This window comes from Quercus robur, chromosome 7 (genome assembly GCF_932294415.1).
Source record: "Quercus robur chromosome 7, dhQueRobu3.1, whole genome shotgun sequence".
Lineage (NCBI taxonomy): Eukaryota > Viridiplantae > Streptophyta > Magnoliopsida > Fagales > Fagaceae > Quercus > Quercus robur.
Window position 1 is genome coordinate 29,362,463 of NC_065540.1, and position 12,161 is coordinate 29,374,623.

The window sequence follows — 12,161 nt, forward strand, 5'->3', positions numbered from 1 at the left end:
CCCTTGGTGGAGTCTTCTAATCCCGAAGTAGAGCAGGACCAACATTCCGCAGTTGGTGTTCCCTCAATCGTTATCTACTCGGACGATACTTCAGACGAAGAGGTAGAGCCCATGGCAGGAAAGGGAAAGTCTCTAAAGGAGTTGATGACCTCTCGGGGGAAAGGTCAGTCATCAAAGGTTCAGCCATCGAAGGGACCAAGTCCATCAAAGGTCAAAACCCTTCCCCCTGTGGTCCCCTAGGGCGTCTCGGACCCTGGCCTTAAGGTTATCCGGACCTGAAGAAGAAGAGGCCGGTGGACACGCCTGAGGAAGGCGAGGTGGCTGTCCAGCCGACCAAGCAGCAGAAAACCACACGGGCGCCAAGGAGCAGAAGGGGCACCTCCTCGGACAGCAGGGATGAGGGGAACCTTGCTGAAGTGCGCACTTCCCCTCGTCCATGGGACCCAAAGTTGGAGCTGGATGGGCTCGCCATTCCTTACACTACTTCAGTCCGAGAGTATAATCGTGGCCGGGCAGGGTACGTGGCGGAGGCCTTAGAGCAGCCCCTATTTCTTCCTCGGGACATGGAGGCCTATAGGCGGTGCACTCAGTCCGAGCTCTTCCTATCCCTTAAAAGGGATCTCGCGCTGGTAAGTAATCCTTTTACTGCTTTGTCCATTTACTTGCTCCTGTTAGATTATATATTTTTCTTTTAAGGACACTCTTGTTTTGTCTGCAGATTACTCAACAGGTCTTCGTGGCTGAGGAGTTTTGCCGTAATAGCCGCAATTTGGCTGAGGTTGAGACTCAGGCTCGGACAGAGGTGGAGAAAGCCTTGGGGTTCCTCAAGCATGATCACATTAAACTCACGGCTGAGTTCAAGGATTCGGAGAACCGACGTAAAAGTGCAGAGGCTGGCTTGAAGAGTGCCGAGGATCAGGCGGAGGACCAGCGCAAACAACTGTACACGGCTCAGCTTAACCTTAACACCGAGAGGCAGGCAGTGCAGGACCTCAAAACTGCCCTGCAAAAAGTAGAGGATGAGCTGAGGCGGGTAAAGGAGGATGCTCAGCTGATCCGAGAGGCAACAGAGGCCGAGAAGGAGGCCGCTCGACAGCTTGGGGCCGAAGAGACGGAGGCCAGGCTATCTGAGGAGATTCCCGAGGTATGCAGGGATTACTGCGGTATTTCATGGGCTCATGCTCTTGATGCTGCAGGAGTTCCTGCAGATTCGGCACTAAGATTGCCCGAGAGCATCTTCTATCCTCCGGAGATCCGAGCTAACCCTGATGAAGCCCAAGTCGCTTCGGAGCAAGACCTGGCGGTGCCTGATGCCGTCCTTGTGCCTGATGTGGCTAAGGATCCTGCCACAGACTCTACCATTGAGGTTCCTCCTCCTCAGCCCGAGCAGAAAGAAGATTCTCCCGCTAAGGCTTAGCCCCACTTTTTTTTTTTTTTTTAATGAGAGTTGTCTTGTTTTTTCATTCTTTTGTAAGGACCTCTCTTTTTAATGTACTCGGAATATTAATATAAAATGTTCGTTTTGCTTACTAAGAATGTATGTCAATAGCGTTCTTTTTTAAACATTTGCAACGAGGTAGATACAGGTAAACGGTCAAAATGAAAATGGGTTTTTGGGTTGCTCATTTGAGGGTCGCGATGGTGCTAGACTGTGCGCATGTATTAAAAGTGATTTCCTTTAAGTAATAATCTCCCAATCTATCACAAGTAATAATCTCCCCAAAAGTCTGTGGTCCGAGGAGCCAGGCAGGACTTAGGTTCTGCTTAAAACTATGACTTGTCATGAGTAATAATTTCCCCTAGAGTCTGTGGTCCGAGGAGCCATGCAGGACTTAGGTTCTGTTTAAAACTATGAGCTGTCATGAGTAATAACTTCCCCAAAAGTCTGTGGTCCGAGGAGCCATGCAGGACTTTGGTTTTGTTTAAAACTTATAAATAGTTGGCTTAAGTAACAATTTCCCCCAAGTCTGTGGTCCGAGGAGCCATGCAGGACTTGGGTTCTGTTTAAAACTTATAAATAATTGTAATGTAGACTGGCAAGCGGCAAATAGTCATGAAAGAGAACGTATGCTAACCATTCTTATTAATAATAGTACCTCCTGAGGTTATTTACATTCCATGGTCGAGGTACAGCTTTTTCTTCCAAATCTTCTAGGTAGTAGGCGCCTATTCCGGCCACGGATGTGACACTGTATGGTCCCTCCCAATTGGGCCCCAACTTGCCCCAAGAGGGGTTCTTTGCGCTGCCAAGAATCTTCCTCATCACGAGATCACCTGGACCCAGAGGCCGCAGTTTGACGTTAGCATCATACCCTTGTCTTAGCTTCTGGTGATAATAGGCCATGTGAATCGTGGCCTTCTCCCTCCTTTCCTCGGCTAGGTCCAGACTTCTTCCTAGCAACTCATCGTTATCGCTTGGCGTAAACGAGCTAGACCTCAATGTGGGAAAATTGTTCTCGATCGGAAGCACAGCCTCAGCCCCGTAAGTCATTGAGAAGGGGGTCTCACCGGTGGAACGCCGCGGCGTTGTCCGATAGGTCCATAAGACGTGCGGTAGTTCTTCTACCCATCTCCCCTTTGACTCATCCAATCTTTTCTTCAATCCGTTCACTATGACCTTGTATACGGCCTCGACTTGCCCATTTCCTTGGGGGTATGCGGGGGGTGGAATATCGATTAATGATCCCAAACTCACGGCAATACTCCCTAAAATTCTTGCTGTCAAACTGAAGACCATTGTCGGAAATGAGTGTTCTCGGAGTTCCGAAGCGGGTGATAATGTTCTTCCAGATGAATTTCTGGGCGTCCACGTCCCTGATGTTGGCCAAAGGCTCAGCCTCCACCCATTTAGTGAAGTAATCGGTTCCGACTATTATGTATCGCTTGTTCCCCGCAGCCTTGGGGAAAGGTCCGACAATATCAAGACCCCATTGCGCGAACGGCCATGGACTGGAGAGTGGGTTGAGAACCCCTCCAGGTTGGTGGATATTCGGAGCAAATCTTTGGCACTGATCGCACTTCTTGGCGTATTCCTGGGCCTGTCTCTGCATGTTCGGCCACCAGTATCCTTGAGTGAGTGCCCTGTGCGCCAGTGATCTTCCTCCGGTGTGACTTCCACATACTCCCTCATGCAACTCTTCAAGAAGAGACTCGGACTCTTCTGGATGTACGCAGAGCAGGTACGGTCCAGAGTAGGAGCGTCGATAAAGTTTGCGGTCCTCTGATAGCCAAAAACGAGGAGCATTTCTACGTATCTTCTCGGCTTCTAGTCTTTCTTCCGGCAGGATCTCATCTTGGAGGAAATTCCTTAGGGGGTCCATCCAACTGGGGCTCTGTCTTATCTGATGGACTTGGGTCGAGTTTCCACTGATGGGACTGGCCTTAACTAGATCTTCGACTAGGATCACTCGTGGCAAATTACGTGCCGAGGACGTGGCAAGAGTGGCCAGCGAGTCTGCATGAGTGTTTACGCTCTTGGAGATGTGCGTTAAACTGAAGGATTCAAAGCTCTCCTGTAGCCGTTTGACTTGTCCCAGATACTCTTGCATCCTAGTATCTCGAGCTTCCAGCTCTCCCATCACTTGTCCGACCACTAATCTGGAGTCCGAGAAGGCTTCTATTACTCTTCCACCCAACCTTTGAACCATTGCCATTCCTTGAAGTAAGGCTTCGTATTCGGCTTCATTGTTCGTAGCCGAGAATCCGAGTCTTAATGACTTTTCAATGACAGCGCCGTCTGGCGATATTAAAACTATCCCAACTCCTGATCCTCTCTGGTTGGCCGCGCCATCCACGTAGACCTTCCAATGCATGGTTTCCCCGGCCGAAATCGCGCCAACCAGTTTTCCGCCCAGGTCTTTCTTCTCGGTCAGCGTTTCTATAGAGGGCTCAGCAAACTCTGCTACCAAGTCCGCGAGGACCTGTCCTTTGACGGAGGGTCTGGGCATATATTTAATATCAAAAGCCCCCAGAAGAGCACTCCACATGGCGATCCTTCTTGTGTAGTTAGCACTTCGAAGCACGGCTCGAAGTGGAAGCTGAGTCAGGACGATGACCATGTGCGCCTGAAAGTAATGAGGAAGCTTCCGGGTTGCATGCACTATCGCCAAAATTGCCTTCTCTAAGGGTAGGTATCGCACCTCGGCTTCATGTAGTGACTTGCTCACATAGTACACCGGTCGCTGCACCCCATTATCATCCCGTATTAATACCAGGCTTACGGCATGGGGAGCTACGGCGATGTAGGCAAACAGCACCTCGTCTGCCTCCGGACTGGACATGATGGGTGGTCGGGACAGGTAGTCCTTAAGCTGCTGGAAAGCCTGAACGCAATCCTCCGACCACTTAAACTCTTTCCACTTGTTTATCAGGAGGTAAAAAGGTCGACATCGATCCGTCGATCGTGATATGAACCGGCTTAATGCCGCAATCATGCCAGTGAGCTTCTGTACTTCCTTCGGGTTCTGAGGAGTCTGTAGACTGTTAATGGCTTTGATTTGGTCAGGACTTACTTCTATCCCTCTATGGGTGACCATGTACCCTAGGAATTTCCCAGACCCGACCCCGAATGAACATTTGGAGGCATTCAGCCGCAACCGGTGCTCCCTTAAGATAGCGAAGACTGTTCCAAGGTCTTGCACGTGCTCGGACACCCTTTTACTCTTCACAACCATATCGTCTATATACACCTCAATGATCTTGCCCAGTTGCGGCTCGAACATCCGAGTCATCATCCTTTGGTAGGTTGAGCCCGCGTTCTTTAGCCCGAATGGCATCACCTTATAATGATAATTTCCGATGGGCGTCATGAAAGCCGTTTTCTCTTGGTCCTCTAGCGCAAGGGGTATCTGATGATAGCCCTAGAAGGCGTCCAGGAAGCTCATTCGAGGGTGTCCCACGGTTGCATCCACCAATCGATCAATTTTAGGTAGGGGGAATGGGTCCTTGGGGCACGCCTTATTCAGGTCCGTGAAGTCCACGCAGACCCTCCACTTCCCCGTCTTTTTCTTCACCACCACTGTGTTCGCCAACCATTCAGGATAAAAGACCTCTTTGATAGCCCCTGCTCTTTTCAACTTGGCCACTTCGTCTCTTATGGCACCAGCGTGCTCCTTTGAAGGGCGTCGGGGTGGTTGCTTCCTCAGAGTGGAAGAGGGGTTGACGTTCAGGTGGTGGCAGATGAGGCTGGGATCAACTCCAGGGGCATCGTAAGCGTCCCAAGCGAATACGTCGACATTTTCTCTGAGAAATCTGACCAGTTCCTCCTTTTCCTGAGAGGGCAATTCAGAGCCGACCTGAAAGAACTTCTCCGGGTCATTGCTGACAGCAACCTTATCTAAACCTTCACACTTTATCTCCTCGGCCAGCCCCTCGTCTTGCTTTGCCGAGGAGGTTGGTTGCTATAAGCTCTTTGGGGCCGAGGTCTCGACCAAGGGCCGATGTAAAATGGCGGCCACCACACACTTCCTGGCCACGGCCTGATCTCCTCGGATCTCTTCCACTCGTCCTTTGGATGGGTATTTCACTTTCTGGTGAAGTGTGGAGGTCACGGCCTCTAGGCTGTGGATCCATGGCCTTGCGACTATCGCGGTGTAGGGTGAATAAGCGTCGACCACGATGAAATTCACCTCCACCACTTCCGCCCCAGTCTGTATGGGCAGTCGGATTTGCCCCTTTGGCGTTACAAGCTTCCCCTCGAAGCTGAGGAGGGGGGAGTCATAAGCTGTCAAGTCTTCTGGCTTCAGATTCAGCCCCTTGTATAGGTCGGGGTACATTATCTCCACCGCACTTCCAGAGTCTACTAATACCCTTTTCACATCGAAACCCCCAATCCGCAAGGTGACCACCAAGGCGTCATCGTGAGGTTGAATTGTTCCTTCCTTATCCTCATCCGAGAATCCCAGTATCAAAGAGCTTCCCTTTTTTATCCTTTTGGGTTCCTTTTGTCTGCCCTCGGAGGGAAGGTGGTCCACGGCCAATACCCTAGGGATGGGTGGCCCAGTTCTTCCTGGTGCAGCGAGGATGACATGTATCGTCCCGGTGGGGGGTCTTAAAGACACGTCCCTTCGAGGCTCTTGTGTCGCTTGGCCAGGATGGCCGCTTGATGGGTGCAGCAGGTGACGTAGCTTTCCTTCTCGGACCAATTGATCCAGGTGATTCCACAAATTCCTGCAGTCCTCAGTAGTATGCTCGTGGTCCTGATGATATTGGCAATACAAGTTCTGATTACGATTGGCAGGGTTTCCAGCCATCTTTCCCGACCATCTGAAATAGGGTTCATCCCTTACTTTCTCTAGTACTTGTTGTACCGGCTCTCTGAATACGGCATTCACTGTTTGCGGGGTGCTCTGCCCAGCCTGTCGCGGAAAATCTCTCCTCGGCTGACCAGGATTGTGACGTTCCATTCTGAAATCATTTGCTTTAAAGGGGATGACCTTCTCCTTGCCCTTCCCTTGCAGCTGATCCTCCTCCACTCTTTTGTACTTGTTGATCCTATCCATCAGTTGTTGGACGTCAGTAGCTGGTTTCCCAGTGAGGGATTTCCTTAAGCCATGCCCGGTGGGGAGGCCGCTTGTGAACGTGCTGATAGCAACGTTATCATGGTTGTCATCTAAATCGTTATACACCTCCCAATACCTATCCGAGTACGCTTTCAGGGTTTCTCCTTCATGCATGGATAAGGACAGCAGCGAACTGAGAGGTCGAGGGACTCTGGTGTTTGTAATGAAACGGGAGCAAAAAGCTTGAGTGAGCTGCTTGTAGGAGCCTACGGAGTTTGTCTTCAGGCTGTTGAACCATCTCATTGCCATCGACCCCAAGCTAGAGGGGAAGATTTTGCACATCAGGGCCTCGTTTTGCGAGTAAATTGCCATCTTTTGATTAAACTGACTCACGTGCTCCACCGGGTCTGCTTTGTTGTGATAAATGGCGAACGCCGGTTGGTTGAACTGTCCTGGCATCTTAGCCCCTTCGATTCTATTCGTGAAGGGTGATCTTGAAACCTGATCCAACGCCTTCTTCATGGCGTCGCTCCCTGAACCTTTGCTGGACGGGCGCTCATACTTTCGTACAATGCGTGGTTCCTTTTCGTAAGAAAAGGTTTCGCTTGGGGGGGTCCTTGACCTTCGTCTGTAACTCACGTCTTCCAGATTAGAAGACTCGCCTGAGTCAGAGGGAGATCGTCTTCGCTGCGCACGTCGTAACTTCCTTTTTAGGTCATCTATCTCTCGCTTCATGGCCTGGTGACTATTTCGCCTCTGAGACACGTGACTTCCTATCTGAGTGTGACTCTGGCTCGTCCGGGTGGTATGCACACTCCCCTCACGATTCCCTCTCCCGCCTGGGTTGGTTGGGTTATTTTGCCTCTGGGACTCGGCAGGTCGTGTTCGTTGGGAGTTAGCTTGGTGAGGATCGTCCTGGTGTGGATCTAGTTCTTCCATGCTTGACTGTTGCACTAGCTGATGCCCTAGCTCTTCCCACAGACGGCGCCAATTGTGGTTACACGATTTTCCTGGCCCAACTCATGTTGATTAGGCCCTGGCCCAAAGCGCAACCCACAATAATTCTTTGTAGAGGATGGGTCAAAGAACTTGATCTCAGTGAACTTGTTCGGTCTTATGCATGGGCAGTATGGTTTGCAAAAGGAAAATAGGAAAAAACACCAGAATGGATCTTTCTCAAGTCTGATTTTATTTCTTTTTTGTTTCTGATACAGTTCTCTCATCCCCTTCTTTGAGGGACTCCACTACATTATATATTTCTCTTCTTTTCATCCCAGCCTTACACTTGTTAATCATCTAAGCATCCACTCGAGCACCTGTCCCATCAGACGCCCTCATCAGACCCTTTGTGAGTTGCAGAGGCCAAGGCGGTACTGTTCAGGAGTCTTTTCCTCATTAATGCGGCCAAGAGGGTGGTTGGGGCGCAATTAATGTGGTGGTAGCCTTCCGTGAGATATTTTGAATTTAATTCGTTTTATATGTTGGGAAGACGAACTGAAATGGCTGGGGCAAGTTTCTAGTCTGGGCTTCGCGATGTCCGAGGAGGAGTTACTCCTCGGACAGGTTTCCTTGACGCTATTGGGGTTGAATAGCGCTTCATATGAGGCTTTTCGTTGGACAGGACGCTCCTCGGACGGGCCTGAGCTTGGAATAGCCCATCATTTTTTGGCCGGGCCCCACAATTACCATTAGCATTTTTAGGAGCAGGTGAAACAAAACAATTAGGAGCAATTAATGTTAAATGCAAGTTTTTCATTCTTTATTGTTTGAGTTTTGTTTTCTTTTTTCTTTTATTTAGTTTGAATAACCTAAACCCACTTGAGTTTTAAAAAAAAAAAAAAATCCATAAATTCTTTGTGTTTATGTTAGGCCAAATCATTTTTTTTTTTTTGGTGAATAGAAGATGTGATCAAGTTTTACCCCCCACCACATACACACGATCTAAAAAGAAAAACAAATGGGTTCCAATTAACTCAAATGATAAAGTCTCTGATGGTTGAATAAGAGATCTAAGGTTTAATTCCCTCATATATCAAAAACCGATTGATGTCTTAGTTTGATGATAAAAATTTATCATCAAAAGCGGATGTCATAGGTTGAAAGTCTCTAAAAAAAAAAAAAGATAAAAAAATTATAGTTTATAGTAGTTCAACAATAATATATATATATATATATATATATATATTTTGCTTTATAAATCAACTCTACCAAACATGCAAGGATTAGGTTGAGTTAGGCTGTTAGGTTATGATGATTTTTGTGACCTAATAAAAAGTTTAGGTATTCATTTAAATATTTAATCTCCCTATTCAATAAATTATTATAAATTATACAACTAGATCTAATGTTTCGTTTTCATCAATACCAATTCTCAAAGTAAATCAAACTAGCTAATTTAAACTAATTTTTAAAATTTAAAATAAATCATACTTACAAATCTAGAATACATATTTTATAAAATATTAATAGTGGGAATTGGGTCAAGTAACTTTTGTTATGCCAGCTTGAACCCAAACCACACCTAAGCTTTATAAATTAAAAAAAAAAATTATAATCCAACTCATCAATCCATGAAAAATAAACCTTGGAGATCAGTCTAGGTTAAATCTGATCGAGTTTGATTTATTGAGCTGATGGGCTAAATTCACAGGACCAACTATGGATAGACATGTTGCTTTGAGCTTGACTTATACCATTTGGCAATGAAATCACCCACACTCAAGGTTACAATATGATCAACTGCTCTATAAAAGAAATGCCATGTCAATTAATAAAAATTACAAGTCAGCAAACGGAGAAAACCTCCTCATCACTCTGTTAAGTGTTAATCTTTTCACTATGGCCGGAGCCATAGGGGAGCTTCAAGTCAATTAAATACAAATCATAGTGCATGAAACAACAATGACCAGACCCATATCCTAAAATTAAAGCCGTTGTATCTCTTTCTACAGTGACTTCACCAACAGGACCGAACCCATATCCTAAAATTAATCCTCAGATGAGAATGAGAGAGAGAGAATCATAGTTTCAACCAAAGGCAATGTTAGTGACAAGTCGTTGGTGTTCAAAAATGAAAGAGTCTAGTACTAAATGACATGCCTTGTTAGACTATCTGTTGTTGACTAGTTATTTTCTATTGAAGAATTGATAGACTTGTAGTTTAGAGTTATTAGTTAGCAACGACTGTAGTTTTGTTTAATGTTATTCCATTTTCATTGGTTAAGTTAGTTATTTATGCTGATAATTAGTTGAGGAATGCAGGCCTAATCAGTAATCACTTGGGGACCAAATGAGACACAAAAAGGAAGACGCCACCATATTTGCATATCTTGCAGCTTAACAGAGGATCCATTTGTACGTTTTACTGATACGGCCGGTAATGCTACTTTAATTTGCACATAGTTTCACAAACTTTTATATTTTTGCTGTTTAAATTAAGTGATTGTGGACTTGTAGTTATACATCTTAAACAAGAAGCTTTATTCACAAAAATACACACAAGAATAAAATAGAGAAATACAACAATAAATTTTTTATAAATTAAAATAAAAGAACAAGAAGACAAAAGAAAGGTGAGAATGTAAGTGCAAGCATAAAATGATTTGAAAATTCGACACCTTGTGGATGTTGAGGATTTGGCCATAATGTGTTGTGAACGCATTAATTCTACACCAATTTTCCTATTGATAAAATTAATTTTGAAGGTGAAAAATTCAAATGGACATAGATTATGGCTTATCGGTTTAAACCCTCAATCGGCATCCTTCCAAATTTTAGTTGATTTGAACAATTGTTGCCGGTGGTTTATTTATTTATTTATTTTTAACTTTTTGTACCCTAGTGATAGATAGTGAATAAGAGATTCAAAGCTATTGTAATAAGCACATGTTAATTGTGTGGCTATTGTAATTAGCACATGCTAATTGTAAATATACTATTAAGGCAGTTAGTTAGAGATCAGGGGATATATAAGAATGTTACATGTATGAAAAAGGGGGTAAGCAATAAGACGGATAAAATGGGTAACTAACCCTAATTTTCAAACCATTTAGTTAGTTGGCTCAGTTATCAAACTAATTTATTTATTAGCATCTCGAGTCTAAGAGACTCGATTTTCGCCTATAAATCGAGTCTCATAGACTCGATTTTTATGGCCTGATGTGGCATTTTTTCCACATCAGATCAGCTGAAAATCAAGTCTTTAAGCCTCGATTTATAACCATTATATAAGCTTCTCTCATCACCCCAAAATCATATAAACAAAACCCAAATTTCTTTCAAATTTCAAATACCAGTATGCCTTCAATCTTGAAGAGCCATTGCTAGCACCGAACCCAGATCAGTTTTGCATGTTCCCGATTCAGTACCCGGAGATCTGGGAGATGTACAAGAAGGCCGATGCCTCGTTCTGGACCGCCGAGGAGGTCGATCGCTCCGGCGACGTTCGTCACGGTCCGCAACAACCTTGCCCAGCGCCGCCCGTGGTCCGAGCTCGTCGACCTAGGTCGCGCTGGCCCAGGAGGGCCCCGCGCGACCCAAGCCGCGCGACCTGGGCCAGCGTCGCGTTGGCCTGGGTCAGTTTGTTCTTGGGTTTTCAGTTTGATTTGATTTTGTTCTTGGGTTTTTTGGCACTTTGGAAGTTTGAGAAATGAGAATGGGAGAAGAACGACCCAGACACTTGAAACTTGAAAATATTTGTACTGTAGATGTAAATCGAGTCTTAGAGACTCGATTTACAGGTGGACGCCTCCTGACAAAAGTGCCACCTCGGACCCGATTAGAGCATGAAAATCGACCCTCAAAAACTCGATTTATAGGCCAAAATCGAGTCTCTTAGACTCGAGATGCTAATAAATAAATTATTTTGATAACTGAGCCTACTAACTAAATAGTTAGAAAATTAGGGTTAGTTACCCATTTTATCCCAATAAGACTGAAGTTAGTTCTTTTTCCATCTTCTTCTAGTTTCTCTTCTCAACCTCTTAAATTCTTCTTCTATTGGAGACTTGGCTATCTCGAATCAGCCACTCAAAAACTTTATATAGATTAGGGTCTTAAGAATTGGTATTAGAGCTAGTGTGTTTGTCACCATGATAGAAACACGATCCAATACCCAATTCAATGAAAAGCTAGCAATTCTTGCTAGAACAACCAAGAACCATGATCATGAAATTCATGAAATCAACCAAAAACTTGATGCAATGACTACGATTCTGCGACGACTCAATGAAGAGGCTCGGGGATCTATTCAACTTGAAGTTTCTCCAGGTAATGGTTCAACCATAATGGTGCCAAAATCTCTGAAGTTGGAATTTCCAAGATTCAAGGGTGAAGATCTTGTGTGTTTGGTGTACAAAGCAAACCAATATTTCTAACTATATAACACTCCATTGAATCAGCGTATTCTCTTAGCATCATACCACATGGAAGATAAAGCTCTTGTGTGGTTTCAAGATGCTGAAGAATCTGGAATCTTTACAAGTTGGGATTCATTTGTGAAAGCTCTACATACAAGATTTGGTAGCTCAGCTTATGATGATCCAATGGAAGCGTTGACCAAGTTAAGGTAAACTAGTTATGTTCTTGTTTACAAAGGACAATTCGAGTTGCTGACCAATCGCATTAAAGGGTTATCTGATAAACACAAATTGAGCTACTTTC

The 12,161-nt window shown here is 45.3% G+C and overlaps 1 protein-coding gene across 1 annotated transcript in view; it reads left to right on the forward strand.

The window, feature by feature from the left end:
• Positions 1 to 9,751: 9,751 nt before the first annotated feature.
• The window catches only part of LOC126693057 (probable disease resistance protein At4g27220), a 44,006-nt gene continuing 41,596 nt past the window's right edge, over positions 9,752 to 12,161 (forward strand). Inside the window, exon 1 of the mRNA XM_050388922.1 lies at positions 9,752 to 9,876. The gene's annotated coding sequence lies outside the window, so the exon portion shown is untranslated. The remainder of the gene's footprint in view (positions 9,877 to 12,161) is intronic.